The sequence below is a fragment of the Lathyrus oleraceus genome, chromosome 3 (genome assembly GCF_024323335.1).
Source record: "Lathyrus oleraceus cultivar Zhongwan6 chromosome 3, CAAS_Psat_ZW6_1.0, whole genome shotgun sequence".
In the NCBI taxonomy this organism is placed as follows: domain Eukaryota; kingdom Viridiplantae; phylum Streptophyta; class Magnoliopsida; order Fabales; family Fabaceae; genus Lathyrus; species Lathyrus oleraceus.
In genome coordinates this window covers 1,405,775-1,424,592 of record NC_066581.1, presented here as the reverse complement: position 1 = coordinate 1,424,592, position 18,818 = coordinate 1,405,775, and the positions used below count along the sequence as shown (strand labels likewise).

At 42.8% G+C, this 18,818-nt stretch overlaps 1 pseudogene; it reads right to left on the bottom strand.

The window, feature by feature from the left end:
* Positions 1–878: 878 nt before the first annotated feature.
* Positions 879–1,458, bottom strand: LOC127128860 (E3 ubiquitin-protein ligase At3g02290-like; annotated as a pseudogene).
* Positions 1,459–18,818: the final 17,360 nt, after the last annotated feature.

Sequence of the window (18,818 nt, the reverse complement as noted above, 5' to 3'; positions counted from 1 at the left end):
CCATGTATTTGTCCTTGAATTTGAAACAGGTTTGACATGCTGACCTGAAGTAGTCCAAATGCGACTTTTGCATTGTAGGAGGTTCATGGATCAGGGGTGACGGATCAAACTGCTAGGTTCCTGATGCATTACTTGGCAGATTGATGTGTGGTTTGTGTCACTTTCGAGTTTTAACTAAGACCTGTAAGCACAATGGTCAGTTCAGGAATTTAACCGTTTTGAAATGACTTTGGTGGGTCTTAGTATGACGGTAACCGCACATATATAATCCTGTATGATATTACTAAACACTTCCAAACTCCTTTACTTTGTCAATAAGACCAGCCCTTCCAAAGAAATGGACCATATAGAAATAACGCTCAATCCTTGGATTTATTTGCATAGACTTCTATCATTTTTCTGAATAGCAATTGTCCTTGTGCTACAAGACCAGAATGAATACAAGCTATTAAAACTGCTACCATTGTTACATGATCTGGTTTAATATTATTATTGAACTGATGTACAATTTATTTTTCTTGTTTGGAAACCAAAATCTGCAGGTTTGAGGTCTGCAGCATGGACATGTTCAAAACCATTATGAGAAGGTAAATCATTTGGCTTGATCTCAGTATCTGATACCGAAGCTTCGGGAAAACCATGAACATCCGAAGACAAATTCATGGCATTTTCAGAAGTGCTTGAATGAACTTGCTGCGTGTTAACAGTTTCCAGATCAGTAGATCCATCCCAAGCACGGGATACACCTTATTTTTTGTGTTGAATTATTCCTAGAACACTGACTTCAAATTCAAATTCTCTCTGATTCTTAGTGATTTTTCTTTTCACTGCAGCCTGACTACTATCTTCAGATGTTGCCTTTATCCGCCTCCAGATTATCAAGAGTATATTGCCTCATCGAATTCCATTTCCTTTCCACAAACTGGACAGTTGTCACTTCTCTCCATCCACTCATAGATGCAACTAAGGTGAAAATGATGAGAGCATTTTGTCATTATCTTGGGATTCTCTTTAGTGTATTCTTCAAGGCAAGTTGGATAGATATCCTCTTCTTCTGATGATGACGTGTAAACAGGCCCAACTCCAGGTGTGTATTTTGCTGATGAAAGTTCTTAATGCAGACTTAGAACGGTATATCTTCAATTCATCTTCTCGGGCATATTCATTCCATTTGTCTGCTGAGTTTAGAGGCTCTGCATCATATGGTAAGGGCCTTGGAGGAGAACGGTACATGTCCGATATAGAATTATCAAGTGAGGTTGCAGATGTCATGGATGTTGTTCTTTGAAGACATGAAGAAATTGAAAGTGCTTCGCCTCTTCGGAATATTGATGCACACGCATTCAAAAGATTTTGTACCAAGCAACTGAGACACATGCCATTCCTATACGCAGGACTATTTGGGTCCACATAATCTTCTACATCATCGCAGCTCAAACAACATCAAACAGAGCCCATTATTCCAGCTAGCTTCTAATCTTTCCCACTCTTCAACCAATCAATAGAAACTAGATGGTGTTACATGCTTGGTTTTTTTATAGAAAAATAGTGTCCGACAACATCGCACCAACTATGTTTTCCATCCTTCATAAGTTCAGATACACTTGCAACATGGATAAGAACACCGTTTATCTTGCTCACCTGGAAGTGTGAAATTGAGAAGAGTATACAGAAGTTTTGAGGTGAAAGTTTGGATTTTTCCGGCGAGAATTGCTATGAAACTGCGAAATTGAAGGGATACTGTATTTTGTTGTTGTTCTCTTTCTTTTTGTAGTCTTCACATAATCTTCTTATTTCAGCCAGCCGGTGTGGAGGAAGCTCTTTGATGTCCACTATCAAGTCTTCGTTTTGAACAAATGCAAAAACATGCTAACTCTCTGAAATTGACAGGGCATTGCTAAAAGCTGTTGTGTTATCAATTTTGTCCACCAACACCAACTCACTTTTATTTGAAATTTTAATGAAAATGAACGTTGGAATTGATTTTTTAATGTGAAGAACATTGGAATTGATTTAAAGAAGATTGGAATTGATTTTTAGTTAAAAGAGCAATGGAATTGATTTTTTTCATTAAAAGAACATTGGAATTGATTTTTGATGTGAGCAACCCTTGAAGCCTTGAAGGCAAATCTTTATCAAGGTCTGGAATCTGCTTAAACTTATCACTTGAGACTGATAATGATTCCCCAAAAGTTCCAAAGGGAAGTGCTATACGATTAACAACTCTCCATTCTTAGTATTCAAATCATACATGTAAAACGTTGAAGAGCCAACAAAGGCAGCTACATAAATCACTTCAAGAGACTGAATAATATGGTTAAACTCAATGTTGTCACTGGCAAGATCTTTCCTCCAGAGAATTTCACCGTCTATGCTAGAAATAGCATGGAGATGCCCTTTACCATAAACAAAAATCAAATCATCTTTGTCGGCTTTCAAAATTTTTGGAATGTTTAATATTGACTTTGATTCCTTTGATCCCGGAAGGTGAGAGAACCCTAATCGTTGTGGCGATGGCGATTCATCCGCACAGAAGGATTTGAAGAGTGGGTGGGTGATTGGGAAAAGTTTTTTTTTTCAGGGCCAAAATCGGAGTATGACAGTTGCCCCTATTTAAACATCCTCCACCAGAGGAAAATGAAACAGCACTTTTTCATCGGATCGCAGTGGGGGATGGTTAAATACCATGGAGACCCAAATTTTGAACCTGAAAAATGAAAATGTTATGATATGATATGCACGGATGCATGATTCTTTATTTTTTGAATTTATCTGTTAGGGACACAGTGAATCCTTAACAGGAGATGCTACTGGACAGACCGATCTGTGGGGAAAGTTGATGGTCCATAGGGAGACAGACAAATGGTAAAAACCAACTCGCTGGGGAAAACAATCCTGCTGGAGAATCAGACACACACTAGAGAGTACTCAAAGTGAAATTCGATGAACGACACTTAGAATATAAGAGATTTCGGCAGTAAGTTCACACATGACTTACTAAACCCGAATATGAAAAATTTCTACAACAGGTTCATACATGACCTGATAACACTGAAACAATCATAGAGAAAGATTCTTCAAAACAGGTTCATACATGACCTGGTAATACTGTAATGAAAGCTCAACAGTAGGTTCATACATGACCTGACAATGTTGGGTAATATCAAAAAGTTTTGACAGCAGGTTCAGACATGACCTAACAAACTCAGAAAAATTCAAAAAGGGTATATCAACAGGTTCATACATGACCTGATGACAAACTTGAACATTTTGAGAAAATTTCCACAACAAGTTCATACATGACTTGACAACATTGGAACAAAAAGTTCAGCAACAGGTTAATACATAACCTGGTAAAACTGGAATAAAGGCTCAACAGCAACGGGTTCATACATGACCTGACAATGCTAGGGAATACCAAGAAAATCAGACATGACCTAACAAACTCAGAAAAAATTCAAAAAGAGTATATCAACAAGTTCATACATGACCTGAGAACACTGATATAATCATAGAGAAAGATTCTCCAAAACAGGTTCAGACATGACCTGGGAATATTGGAATAAAAGCTCAACAGCAACGGGTTCATACATGACCTGACACTTTAGAATACATCTGATAGTTCTGGAGATTTCTCACAAGAAATGCATCCAATCACAGATTTTGGAGATTCCTAACAGAGAATTTATGCAAAACAAAGATAAACGGGAGTCTTCTTATAAGTAGATCATCCACGCAAAAGACTACGATGATTCTTTACAAAGAAAATCAAACAAAACCTCCAAGCTTCTGGGAACTCCTCAAGATGGTGAGACATACATGACTTTCACGGAACCATCAGGAAAGACAAGGTATTTAAACCCTTTGTACGTGCCAACAACAATTGGACTTTGACCGTAAGCAATGGATTACAAACAGATTCTTTAACGGATTTTGCCAACAACAATTGGACTTGATGAAAGTCATTAGTAAACAATTACCGGCTACAACAGAGTTTGCCAACAACAACTGGACTTGAAATGATGTTGGGGACAACCAAACTTCAGATATCAATCACAAATGTATTTACAAACAGACTGACAGTGATGCCAACGACAATTAGGTTTAAAATAAATGTTGGTTACAACCAGACCTTAAAGGATACCAGTTACAACTGGATTTGGTCAAAGACACTAGTGACAACCAGACTTAACAGACGATACCAGTAACAACTAGTCTCAAAGGTCAAGGGATACAATCAACAACGAGACCTGAGATTATGCAAATGAGCGCGAAGCACTTCAGGCTATGCATGGTTTGGATTTTTCTTATATGCATGATGTATGAATGATCATGAAATGCAAAAGCTGACAATATACAGACTGGAAATTAGGGAAAGCTTTATGGAGGTACTGAATCCTCAACACCAATAACTCAACCAAAGGAGTGAGTAAATGCATCAAAGGAGGATCTATCAAGCTGAACAGTCACAACTGGCCCAATAATCCTTCCAGAGAATGATAAATTTGTGCTCTCTGGAGATAGATATTGATCATCCAAGGTGAGTCTTGCAACTTGAGACTTGCGGGGAAAGACGAAAGATTTCCTTTTAATATTTCCACATGTCAAAGCAAAATTGTGTTTCTCAGTATGTTGAAAAATTCTTTTTGAGTTCAAAATTCATTATTAATAAATAAATGACATTTTGTATAACAAAGAAAACCAGAGAAAAATAGCAAATGATAGAATTTGATAGGCAAACTTGTATTTATTCAAGAATGGTAGCACACAAATGGTGTAGCTCCATGGAATGTTACAAATTTGAAAATGGCAATAGGGAAAGGTTTACATTGAATCGCAATGGCTACTACTATACCTAATAACAATGACTCCACGAGACCTCGCTTCCGAAGGGAGTAACTAGATTGATCTTCCATTTTTAGCTCTTCTGTGTTGATCAGCGACGAACCGATGCAGTCTATGCCTTTTGTCCCTAATTTTAACCTGGATCGCCCTTTCGGGTTTTCAATCCACCGGGACGCTCCTTTTTGCCTAAGTCGCCCTTTCAGGTTTTCAACTTAGCGAGCTACCATTTTTTTTATCCCTAACTTTTGCCTGGACCGCCCTTTCGGGTTTTCAGTTCACCGGGATTTGTTAGGCATAGTATCTTTTGACTGCATCAGAGTTCACAGGGTGAATGAGCTCTTCGCCATCCATAGTTTTGAGAAATAGAGCACCTCCAGAGTATGCTCTCTTTACAACGTATGGGCCTTCATAGTTGGGAGTCCACTTCCCACGTGAATCTTTATGTACTGGCAAGATCTTCTTGAGCACAAGATCTCCTTCCTTGAACTCTCGAGGACGGACCTTTTTGTCAAATTCCTTCTTGATTCGTTGCTGGTACAATTGTCCATGGCATAGAGCAGTCATACTGTCGCAACCTACCTGCGAAAAAAAACAATCGACGAAAAAGGAAAGACATAAGAGTCGCCAACGTGCGTTATTTATCCCAAAGGAGGGAAAGGAAACGCTCGAAGTAAACCTGGAAAAAGGAAAGGAAAAGACAAGGTCTCGCAACCAAATCTTGGGTTCGGGAGTCGATTATGCGAAGGGAAGGTATTAGCACCCCTACGCATCCGTAGTACTCTACAGGATCCATTCTTGTAGTTCTTGTCTAAAGGGTGTGGGTTTATCTAATGTACTATTTACTAAAAAAAGGGTCAAAAGGAAATGACTCGCACGGATGTTGCATCCACTGCATACGTATCCCATCTGAATATGAGAATCAGAGTTTTCGTAGCTCGGCTACCTATGGGTTAGGGGGAGTGTGCTCTCTAAGACATCGCGTCTTATGCCTACGTATCTCATCTGAAATGAGAATTAGAGCAAGTTGTAGTTCGCCTAACTACGGGGTTAAGGGTTGTGTTTTGGGGTGAACGACGTTACTACGCAATCTACCGGATGCTCGACCTTTGGAGACTTACTCGCCTGTAGTAGAAGGAGATAATGTGTTCTTAGGAGAAGAAAAATCAATGAGTTGTTGGTGTTTTAGGGATGCTTATGCAAAAGGGGTAATGAGGATAAGACCTCATAGCTCTTAACCCTAGACAGGGTGAGCTCATGACAAAGAGTGGGGGTTCAGAAAGGTGGAACCCTCTCCACTGACCGACTGGACAAGAGATCTGGGGTTTTTATTCTTAAGCATCGATGCGTAGTGTGATCTTAAAGAACGACGCACTGAATAACGGGGGATTGACTATTGATCCCTTCTCCGCTAATTGCCTCTTCATGGAGGTCTTTAGGCAAAAAGTAGTAAAATGTGGGAAAGATAAAGGGGGTTAAGAGATCTACCACACGGATAAAGATCCGAAGCAACAGCAAATAAAGAGATAAGAAACCCAGAGATCTCTCAAGCTAGCACCATCAAAGAAAGTGAGTCAGTACTGTCGCATTACGCGAAAAAACCGGCGGGAAAAGAAAGAAACAACAGAGCCGCCACCGTGCGTTATTTATCCCAAAAGAGGGAAAGGAAACGCTCGAAGTAAACCTAGGAAAGAACATGGTCTCGCGACCAAAGAGGATGGGTTCGGGAGTCGGTTATGCGAAGGAAAGGTATTAGCACCCCTACGCATCCGTAGTACTCTACGGGATCCACGCACAAAAGGAAGGATAATTGGTTGCTAAAACGCTGCTCACACACACACACTGGCTGAAAGAGACAAAAGAAACTGACTGAAACTGACTCGGCAGGATATCGAATCCTGGGCCTACTTAGTCTATCAGGCATAGACATCAGAGTCGAAGTAGTTCGGACTAGGGAAAGCGACACATGCTCGCTAGGATATCGCATCCTATGCATACGTATCTTCTCGGACGAGAGAAGAATCAGAGCATTCGTAGCTCGGCTGACACGCACGCAAACAAAACAGACAAACATAGGCAAACGTGGAGCCTGAATGCCAATCACTGGACTTACATCAGCATCCGAACCAAAACACACACGCATTGGAACCCAAATGCCACTCGATGGACTTACATCGGCTTCCAAGCACACAACAACATAACAAGCTAATAGGGAGTCGGGGACTCAAGCCTATAACTGTCAAACACACACAAAAAGAAAAGAAAAGGCGCCCGGAGAGATCAGCTCAATCTCCTGCCTACATACTTCATCTGGTATGAAGATCAGGGCGATGTAGTTCCCCTACGCAGGGATAAAGGACTTAGCCTAACCAGATAACAGAGGGAGACACAACACTAGGGAGACTACGACTCGAGCCTAGATGTTGTCATGCAAAGTCAACCCTAAGTTAAGGTTTCTAGCTAAATGGCACAAGGGCCAACCTATCCTAGACAAGGCTTGCACAGGAAGCAAGGGTCTCGATTGCAACTAGGGCAAGAGAAAGGGGAGGTCTCGATCGCAACGAGGGCGAGAGAAAGGAGAGATCTCAATCACACAGGGGTGAGAGAAAAGAGTTAGTGTTAGTGGTACTCGGCAAGACATCGCGTCTCGTGCCTACGTATCTCATCTGAACATGAGAATCAGAGTTGCCGTAGTTCGGCCGGCAGGGAAAAAGGACTCTATCGCAACGAGGGCGAGAGAAAGGAAAAGGCTCGATCGCAACGAGGGCGAGAGAAAGGATCGCAACGAGGGCGAAAGCAAACAAGGATTAGTCTAAACTAAACCTAACTTGCACAGGAAGCAAGTCTAAGCTAGCCTAAGAAGCAAAGCAATCACAATCACAGCTAGCACACACTACATACATACAAGAGGCTCACACAAGGGTTAGGTTTTAGTCGAGGGGTCATATCAACCTCAACAAACAAACCTCTGGAATGGGGTGAGTGTTGCTCTTAACCTTGCCATTGAGGGGCTAAGGTGAAGCAGATGAAAGGTGAGTGAAGATGAGACTTCACAGCTTCTATCCCTGGCCTGGGAGAGCTTAAGACAAGAATGTGTGGGTTCAGAAAGTGGGAACCCTTCTACACATTTGATACTGACTCAACTGTGCAATTGCACAAGATCTTGGGTTTTTATCTGAAATGCATCAACACAATGGTGTGAGCAAGACAGAAGACACACTGAATAGCAGGGGATAGGTTGCTTATCCCTTGGTTCTGCCAATTGCCTCTTCACTTAGGAGGTCTTTGACTCTGTACAAGGACAATTTGTAAACATACACAAACATTGCCTCTTAAGGAGGACTTCAGACAGTTTGCCCGGCCAAGTAACAGGCCGGGTCTCCAGACTACATGAAGTAACAGAGATTATACCTCAAGCAAGTTGCTAAAAAGCAAAGCAAATCAAGTTCAGAGAACTTAAGCAACTAAAGTACCAATACTGAAGCAAAATGATGATGCAGTGGCTATTTGAAGGTTGCAAGCTTAAACAGATGCTTCAGGTGCTTTGGAATGATGAATGATGAAGCTCTTTCAGCTCAAGAATGCACAAGGTAGCCTGAATCAATTTTTGCCATGGTTGATGCTTGGTGAAAACAGTCGAGAGATGGAACTTCCAGCAGGGTTTTGGTGGCCCAAAGGACTCTCAAATGAAGTTCAAATGATGATAGAACCAAGGGATGCTCAAGAGTTTTGGAGATTTTAGCAGAAAATTCAAAATGGCAAAAATCCAAATTGAGAGAATGAGATGTGTTCTGATGTTCTCAGCTGCCACTAGGGTTGTGAATTGACAGAAAATTCACTTATATTTGTCTGTTTAAGCTTGCCTAATAACATGCTAATCCAAGTTTAACTTAATGAACCATTTGCAAAAAATGCTAAGTTTGGTCATATGGAAAGTGGAGGTGTAGTGCTGCCACGAAATGGGCCTCAAACAGGCTGCCAATGACCTATAATTCATCTGTTTTAAGTTGCCAATGGAGTGCTGAACTTGCTTTGCTCTTATGAATCCATATTGCTAAATTTGCCAATTTTGCACCTATGCACAAAATGGTGATATGTTGAAAGCATGAGCATGATTTTAAGCTTGGAACATGTTGCAAATACCATATGAAACAAATCTCAATTGGCCAAATGGTGTGAAAATCAATAATTCAAAAAGTCAATGGTTGGTCAAACTTGATTTTTAAATGAAAAAGGTCAAAAAATGCCATTTTGATTGGCAAGGTTTTGGTACATGATGTTTACATTTTTGGAAAGAGGAGGAAAAATGTGGTTTGTAGGAAAAAAACCCCACCAAATTTGGCCAAAGGAATCATGAGATATGGCCATTTGAAGTTCATAAAAATGTGAAAATGATTTGATCACATCTTGACAACCATGCATGGGATTTGAGAGTTCTTGGACTTTTTGAAAATGGGAGAACAAGACCTTCAACTTGCATGTTGGGCAAAAATTCATTTGAAGCTTGTATCATGATGCAAGTTGAGGATCAAGAAGTTTCCATTTTTGGCAGTTAAAATTACAGGTCCACTTTCTATTTTGGGAAATTTTCTGATTGGCTTCAAATTCTTCAATGATGTTGATTGTCATGACACATGAGGCCTATATAAGCATGAATGAGCTCCTTCAAATCAATTCCATCCATCAAATCCCTGATTAAATCCACAGTTGACCAAGTTTGACTTTCCTAGGGTTTTGGACTGACTGTGCACTTCTGATGAATTCCAAACCCTAATTCCTTGAGACCTTGACTTCAAATGATGACCCAAGTTGTATGAACTCTTGATTATTGATCATGGTGTCCAAATTCCACAAGAATGGCCACCATCCACTGCTTTGACTGACTGTTGACTGTCTAGGGTCTTTGCCTGACTGTGCATTGACTGATGACCTCTGAGCCTTCAACCCTTGACTTGAACACTTCAAATGGTCCCCCAAGTCATGTGAACTTGTTGGGCAAACCCTAGGGCTTTGATTCTTTGAGAAACACCCTTGCTTGATTGGTTGACTGATCTCCTGATCAGTTTGACCTAATTCTTGCTTGCTTGCTCTTGAGGCAACTGGGGACAATGCAAATGCTATGCAATGGACCATGATATGTTATGACCTAATATGATATGGTATGTACAATGATAGGTGCAAATTTGAGGTGCTACAGCTGCCCCTATTCAATCAGCTGGGAACCCGAACGGATGATAGCAGCGGCTGTCAGACTTTCAGGGTAAACAGGGATTGAATACAAAAGAACCGTAGAATTTGCACAACAGGGATCCACCACTGGAAACGTCCACTGGGATTTGATTTTTATTACTGGGTATTTTTTTTTTTTGTTTTTTTTTTTGTTTTCAAAGGGTATGGCCACATCCAGACATCGCAACGACGATGAATGGGAAAAGAAAACACAACTAGATGCCAACGGACAACTAGGAAAAACTCAACGTTTACCAAGGCCAACGGAGAGGTAAATCCACAAGGGGACAGGTACAACTAGGCGTCATAGGACGAATAGGAAGACTCACGTTTATCGACACCAACGGAGAGGAGGAAAACTTCAACCAGACGTTATAGGACGAAAGGGAGACTCACGTTTATCGACACCAACGGAGAGGAGGAAAACTTCAACCAGACGTCATAGGACGAAAGGTAGACTCACGTTTATCGACACCAACGGAGAGGAGGAAAACTCAGCCAGACGTCATAGGACGAAAGGGAGACTCACGTTTATCGACACCAACGGAGAGGAGGAAAACTCAGCCAGACGTCATAGGACGAAAGGGAGACTCACGTTTATCGACACCAACGGAGAGGAGGAAAACTTCAACCAGACGTCATAGGACGAAAGGGAGACTCACGTTTATCGACACCAACGGAGAGGAGGAAAACTCAGCCAGACGTCATAGGACGAAAGGGAGACTCACGTTTATCGACACCAACGGAGAGGAGAAAAACTTCAACCAGACGTCATAGGACGAAAGGGAGACTCACGTTTATCGACACCAACGGAGAGGAGGAAAACTTCAACCAGACGTCATAGGACGAAATGGAGACTCACGTTTATCGACACCAACGGAGAGGAGGAAAACTTCAACCAGACGTCATAGGACGAAAGGGAGACTCACGTTTATCGACACCAACGGAGAGGAGGAAAACTTCAACCAGACGTCATAGGACGAAAGGGAGACTCACGTTTATCGACACTAACGGAGAGGAGGAAAACTTCAACCAGACGTCATAGGACGAAAGGGAGACTCACGTTTATCGACACCAACGGAGAGGAGGAAAACTTCAACCAGACGTCATAGGACGAAAGGGAGACTCACGTTTATCGACACCAACGGAGAGGAGGAAAACTTCAACCAGACGTCATAGGACGAAAGGGAGACTCACGTTTATCGACACCAACGGAGAGGAGGAAAACTTCAACCAGACGTCATAGGACGAAAGGGAGACTCACGTTTATCGACACCAACGGAGAGGAGGAAAACTTCAACCAGACGTCATAGGACGAAAGGGAGACTCACGTTTATCGACACCAACGGAGAGGAGGAAAACTCCAACCAGACGTCATAGGACGAAAGGGAGACTCACGTTTATCGACACCAACGGAGAGGAGGAAAACTTCAACCAGACGTCATAGGACGAAAGGGAGACTCACGTTTATCAACACCAACGGAGAGGAGGAAAACTTCAACCAGACGTCATAGGACGAAAGGGAGACTCACGTTTATCGACACCAACGGAGAGGAGGAAAACTTCAACCAGACGTCATAGGACGAAAGGGAGACTCACGTTTATCGACACCAACGGAGAGGAGGAAAACTTCAACCAGACGTCATAGGACGAAAGGGAGACTCACGTTTATCGACACCAACGGAGAGGAGGAAAACTTCAACCAGACGTCATAGGACGAAAGGGAGACTCACGTTTATCGACACCAACGGAGAGGAGGAAAACTTCAACCAGACGTCATAGGACGAAAGGGAGACTCACGTTTATCGACACCAACGGAGAGGAGGAAAACTCCAACCAGACGTCATAGGACGAAAGGGAGACTCACGTTTATCGACACCAACGGAGAGGAGGAAAACTTCAACCAGACGTCATAGGACGAAAGGGAGACTCACGTTTATCGACACCAACGGAGAGGAGGAAAACTCCAACCAGACGTCATAGGACGAAAGGGAGACTCACGTTTATCGACACCAACGGAGAGGAGGAAAACTTCAACCAGACGTCATAGGACGAAAGGGAGACTCACGTTTATCGACACCAACGGAGAGGAGGAAAACTTCACTAGGGAAGGGAGGGGACGTTATGAACATCGAAAGAGGATGTTTACCGACATCAAAAGAAGACCAGACACTTACGCATGACTGGAAATCACCGAAGGATGGTGTTTACCGACACCAAAGAAGACCAGACACTTACGCATGACTGGAAATCACCGACGGATGGTGTTTACCGACACCAAAGAAGACCAGACACTTACGCATGACTGGAAATCACCGAAGGATGGTGTTTACCGACACCAAAGAAACAACACACGCGGGTGCTGACGGGATACTGACATCCACAAGATGACAGGGCAAGGCTGAACACATGCAGGGGGTCTCACTGGGGAACAAGGTCACGACAGCGAGCAAACAGGAAGGAACACCAAGGATACCGGGTTGTAGGTATGAAACGGGTGACCGACCAAACGTGAATTGGTTTGTGTTCCAAAACACTCAACATCCTGAAGAGGGCTAGAAAAGCAGTCTTGTTTAGAGGATGAACATTCGATTCCACAAGGAATACGAATCTTACTCTGCTGGAGATAACAATCGAAAGATTGACCAAAGAGTGCATGAGATATATTATCTATAGCCGTCAAAACGTAGATAATACACTCGCATGGAAGATTTTCCATAACCAGGTTGTAGGTTGTTAAACGAATAATCGACCGAAAAGAAAGGCATCAGGGTACCAGGACTAGGTATGCAAAAGATGACCAATCAAAAGAGGATAAAGTTGCTTACTCGGAGCAAGTATCCAAAAAGAAGGGGAAGACCCAATGGGGACAATACTGCTTGATCAAGGCAAGTATCCAAAGGGGACAAGAATATCAATACCGCAAACTGGATACTGATAACTGCAAAGAGGGGATTACATCTACCGGTTTGTAGGCAGAAAACCACGGAAAAGTAACCAGTCATCATCGGGATGAGCACAAATGGTTAATTCCAACAAGGGGATGAAAGTGGGATTTTACAACTACCAGCTAGTGGGTAGAAAACCACAAAGATAGGACTTACAGCTACCGGTTTGTAGGTAGAGGCCCAAATTCCGCTGAGGATAAGATGAATGAGTGCCGGTTAGTGAGCGACTATTCATTTATGCCCCAGGGAAGCACAGGAGACAGCCAACAGGAAGCCAATTTAGGAACGATCCAAAAAGGCAGATTGAAACAAGACTCACCCTAATGAGGAAAGAACTCAATAGGGACAACCCATCCCGTGTAGGGAGGGAACGGAAGCAACCGTCATCCACGAGGATGTATCTTAGTGGGGAAATGGCAGGAAAGGATAGACACTTTCTGCTTAAGGGGTTGGCTCTACATGGAGAGATCAGACACACCCATACCTGCTTAAGGAAAATCTACTGGAGAGATCTGTATCACCAGGTAGCAGGAAACAACCATCAACAGATACACGGCAACAGCTGCAGCATGAGTATCCGAATGCTATGATTATGCATGTATGCATTATGCATGATGAATGTATGATGAATGCTGGCAAACAGACATGCTCAACACGCAGGTCCGGGAATCAACCATCCTGAGGGAAAACCAGAGTCCTCATCCTGCAGGGGAGGAAGAGCCACAAGAGGCTTCCGGAGGGATCGTCAGTCGCAACCGGAGAACAGAGTTCAACATACAGGCGTACGCGCCACAACAACTCGCTGAAAAATCACAGACCCCAAGGGGCAACCAGATCTCTGATGAGAAATACAAAGGCATTGACAAAGCTCCTCGTGCAAACAACTCCGCTGAGGGATCTATCTGAGGGAATGCCGGATTACGGGGATGTCGACCCTCCGGATACTGAATCTTCAAAGAAAAACACCCATGCTGGTGGAGAGGAAGACTGGCCTGCTGGAGAGGCGAAAGTTAAAGTCTTCGGTAAACGCTCTGCTAGGGGAGCTGCCCCACAATAATGTCTGAAACAGCAACTTGCTGGGGATGCCCCACGATAGGGCTCAAACAGCACTCTACTGGGGATGCCCCATAATAGAGCTAACAGCACTCTACTGGGGATGCCCCACAATAGAGCTAACAGGGACTTGGAGGAAGAATCTGTACTGCCGGGAACATGAAGATGAACAACTTCAAACAACACTGCATCGGGCAAAATCACTGAGGAGAGACCATACGAGGTTCTGCAGGACAAAAATACAGTCATGCTCGAGATACGAACAATTGTCTTACCTGTTGGTAATCATACCACCCCCGGGAGAGCACTGTGGGTCTCCTAAGTATTCTTCCATCATTGTGAATGTTCACTTCGTTTAAGAACAATTTTGTGAAAAATTTGTTTATTTTGAAAAACAATGATACTTTATCAATTAAAAACATGCAAAACGTTTGTTGAGTTGAAACAAATAAGAATGCAAATAATTGGGTAAAAGCTCAAATAGATGTAATGGAATGGTAGTCTGCAAAGGGCGAGACTCCATAGATCTGTACAAGTTTGAAACCGGTGATATATATTGGAGAGGGCTACATTGAACATAATGACCTTTCCTCTACCATTCTGAATTTTCGATGTATTCAAAGCTTCAGTCGACGACGAATCGGGAATCCCTGACGGATGACAGACGTACAGTACAGTCTTGTCAAGATGCAGTTACTTGCCAAATCCCTAATTTTTGCCTAGATTGCCCCAGTGTGAGGTGTTCAATCTAGCGGGATGCAAATTCTTTTTTCAATGTCTCTAACTTTTGCCTGGATCGCCCTTTCGGGTTTTCAATCCACCGAGACGCTCCTTTTTGCCTAAGTCGCCCTTTGGGGTGTTCGACTTATCGAGCTTTTGCTTTTTTTTTTTTTTTGCTCTTCTTTTTTTTTTTGTTTTAGGCGAAGTATTTCTTGACTGCATCGGGAATTCACAGGACGAGTGAACTTCTTCATCCATTGATGTAAGTGTCAAGGCACTGCCTGAAAAGGCTCTCTTGGCAACATATGGACTTTCGTAGCTTGGGATTCACTTGCCCCTGGAATCGGGCACGAAAGACAAGACTTTCTTGAGCACAAGGTCCCTCGGAACACATGAGGCTTGACCTTCTTATCGCGTGCTTTCTTCACTCTCTGCTGATATGACTGTCCATGACACATGGCAGTTGATCTCTTCCTTTCGATCGAATTCAGCATCAGCCAACTTGGGACTTTGAGGGTGCTATCTTTCTTTTGTTTCTTTGATTTTGCTTTTGATTTCTTTTGATTTTTATTTTTTATTTTTGCACCCTCTTCTTTTTTGTGCTTGTTTTTTTTTATTGATTTTTCTTCTCTTTTTTTTGATGCCCCAGTTGGTTGTTCTGCTGATTCTCGAGATGCAGCCGAGTGATCTTCTTTTCTTGCTCAAGAAGTCGGGAAATCTCGTCAGGAATCCCTTCAACATCATCTTCGTCCGCTTCGAATACAGGGAATTCAAAATTGGGAGATGACGTCCGATCATTATGTTCAATGGGTTTGAGAAACAACCTGCATAAAGATTTTGATATGAAAAGCTTTTTGAAAATCAAACAAGACAATCGTTATGCAGATGAAAAGATCGCTTTTATTCTTGTTTTTTGAGGTTTTTTGTGATCACCAATTTCATGCAAAAAGTGAAAAGGGAAAACAAATGGAAAAACAAATGTTTTAACATGAATTTATTTGAATGAAAATATCATTGCACAAAATGTTGCCAACAATGCCATCACTTCTCCTTTTGGCGTGGGAGAAGGGTTTTTAAACAAAGTGATTATTGCTCTGACTTATGAAAAAACTGTAGGAAAGCCCACAGTGACCCAATTGTGGCAGACACCACCAGGAATGACGAAGTTGTTCACGTCTTCTGCGTCCTCTTCCAAGATAGCAGCATCCTCTTCTTCAGGTTGATCGTCATGGATGAATCCTCCATTCTTGAGCAGACCTTGCTCATTGCATGCCCCAGAACAGTAGCCAATGCCAGCCCGGGATCGGTTAACCAGGAATAAATCCATCAACAGTACAAAGTCTGGCAAATATCTCTCTGAGTTCACAATTCTCTTGCTCGGGATGATCCATCAATCTGGCAGAGTCGGCCCTGGTATAATACCGGCAAAGTGCGTCTTCAAAATAAATGAAGATCGCAGGGTCAGACCACAGGACGGGAGACCGGAACAAAACACCTGCTTATGCAAATGATGCATGAAGTGTTTATGCATATGCTTGTTTTTATTTCAAAGGAACTCGAGGGTTTTATTTGCAAACTTTGAAATATTTAGCATTTTGATCATATATGAGAATATCTCATCAGATATATCAGGTGAAAAAATTTTCCCGGTTTTTTCATGTTTTGAAAATTTTTGCAAATAAACTCCTTTGAGTTCCTTGAAAATTTTCTTTTTTTCTGATGATATGGATGTAGATGAATGCATGAATGCATGAATGCAACAAACACACTCAAGGATCAAGCAAAGCACGCCAAACAAAGATCGTGGGAAAGCTCATTGTATCCCTAATACCAATCATCCATTTTGGTGGATTTAGGTTTTCACCTTATCGACACCCAAGTTCCATTGATATTAACGGTACATGAACCGGCTCAAACATCCTTAATATCAACCAGCCGCTTTGGTGGATTTTAGGTTTTACCCCTGATCCGGGATCCATTGATATTAACAATGTTTGAACGACTCAACCACGAAACATGGGTCTGTTGAGAGTCACGAGCATGGAGTCTTGGTTAAGAACCACCCAAAGGGAGTGTACTAGGGTTCAAACCTGCCAGACATGTTCTACCAGAGGTTCCCATAATCATCGTTCCATCTTTTGAATATTATCGGAGGAACGAATACTCGTATTCCAAAAATATTCTCAAGAGAAACTCTTATGAGTGTAGCATCGCGTGACAATCGCATCAGAACTGACATCTGAACGACCTCCGCACTACGGTCCTAAAAAATAGGCCAAGATGGGTTTGGTAAACTAAGGTCCTTGGCTTCTGCGGCACATGATTGAAAGAATAATGCCTAACCACAAATAACTTGTGTGACATTATTAGTCCAACATGACCTCCACCAAGTGAATGGACTCACGAGTCAACTGGCTAAGGAATACTCCACACCAGTCAACAAGACTATGCCATTCTCCTATCCTAGAGTGCACTCGAGTTCGGGTATAGAACTCATCTCACAAAAGAAAACAGACAACCAGCCAGGCAGAATGAATAATGAATATGAATGCAAACATTGATACAAACAATAAATGCAAACAGTAAATGCAAATATATACAAATGAATGCAATAAATAAAGCAGCACAAAGCAACCAAAGCCCTAACCTAGAGAGCGCTAGGAGAGACTCGCTCGGGGAAGATGGACCAGCACAGGTCAACTTCTCTAGTTCCCCAGCAGAGTCGCCAGCTGTCGCATTACGCGAAAAAACCGGCGGGAAAAGAAAGAAACAACAGAGCCGCCACCGTGCGTTATTTATCCCAAAAGAGGGAAAGGAAACGCTCGAAGTAAACCTAGGAAAGAACATGGTCTCGCGACCAAAGAGGATGGGTTCGGGAGTCGGTTATGCGAAGGGAAGGTATTAGCACCCCTACGCATCCGTAGTACTCTACGGGATCCACGCACAAAAGGAAGGATAATTGGTTGCTAAAACGCTGCTCACACACACACACTGGCTGAAAGAGACAAAAGAAACTGACTGAAACTGACTCGGCAGGATATCGAATCCTGGGCCTACTTAGTCTATCAGGCATAGACATCAGAGTCGAAGTAGTTCGGACTAGGGAAAGCGACACATGCTCGCTAGGATATCGCATCCTATGCATACGTATCTTCTCGGACGAGAGAAGAATCAGAGCATTCGTAGCTCGGCTGACACGCACGCAAACAAAACAGACAAACATAGGCAAACGTGGAGCCTGAATGCCAATCACTGGACTTACATCAGCATCCGAACCAAAACACACACGCATTGGAACCCAAATGCCACTCGATGGACTTACATCGGCTTCCAAGCACACAACAACATAACAAGCTAATAGGGAGTCGGGGACTCGAGCCTATAACTGTCAAACACACACAAAAAGAAAAGAAAAGGCGCCCGGAGAGATCAGCTCAATCTCCTACCTACATACTTCATCTGGTATGAAGATCAGGGCGATGTAGTTCCCCTACGCAGGGATAAAGGACTTAGCCTAACCAGATAACAGAGGGAGACACAACACTAGGGAGACTACGACTCGAGCCTAGATGTTGTCATGCAAAGTCAACCCTAAGTTAAGGTTTCTAGCTAAATGGCACAAGGGCCAACCTATCCTAGACAAGGCTTGCACAGGAAGCAAGGGTCTCGATTGCAACTAGGGCAAGAGAAAGGGGAGGTCTCGATCGCAACGAGGGCGAGAGAAAGGAGAGATCTCAATCACACAGGGGTGAGAGAAAAGAGTTAGTGTTAGTGGTACTCGGCAAGACATCGCGTCTCGTGCCTACGTATCTCATCTGAACATGAGAATCAGAGTTGCCGTAGTTCGGCCGGCAGGGAAAAAGGACTCTATCGCAACGAGGGCGAGAGAAAGGAAAAGGCTCGATCGCAACGAGGGCGAGAGAAAGGATCGCAACGAGGGCGAAAGCAAACAAGGATTAGTCTAAACTAAACCTAACTTGCACAGGAAGCAAGTCTAAGCTAGCCTAAGAAGCAAAGCAATCACAA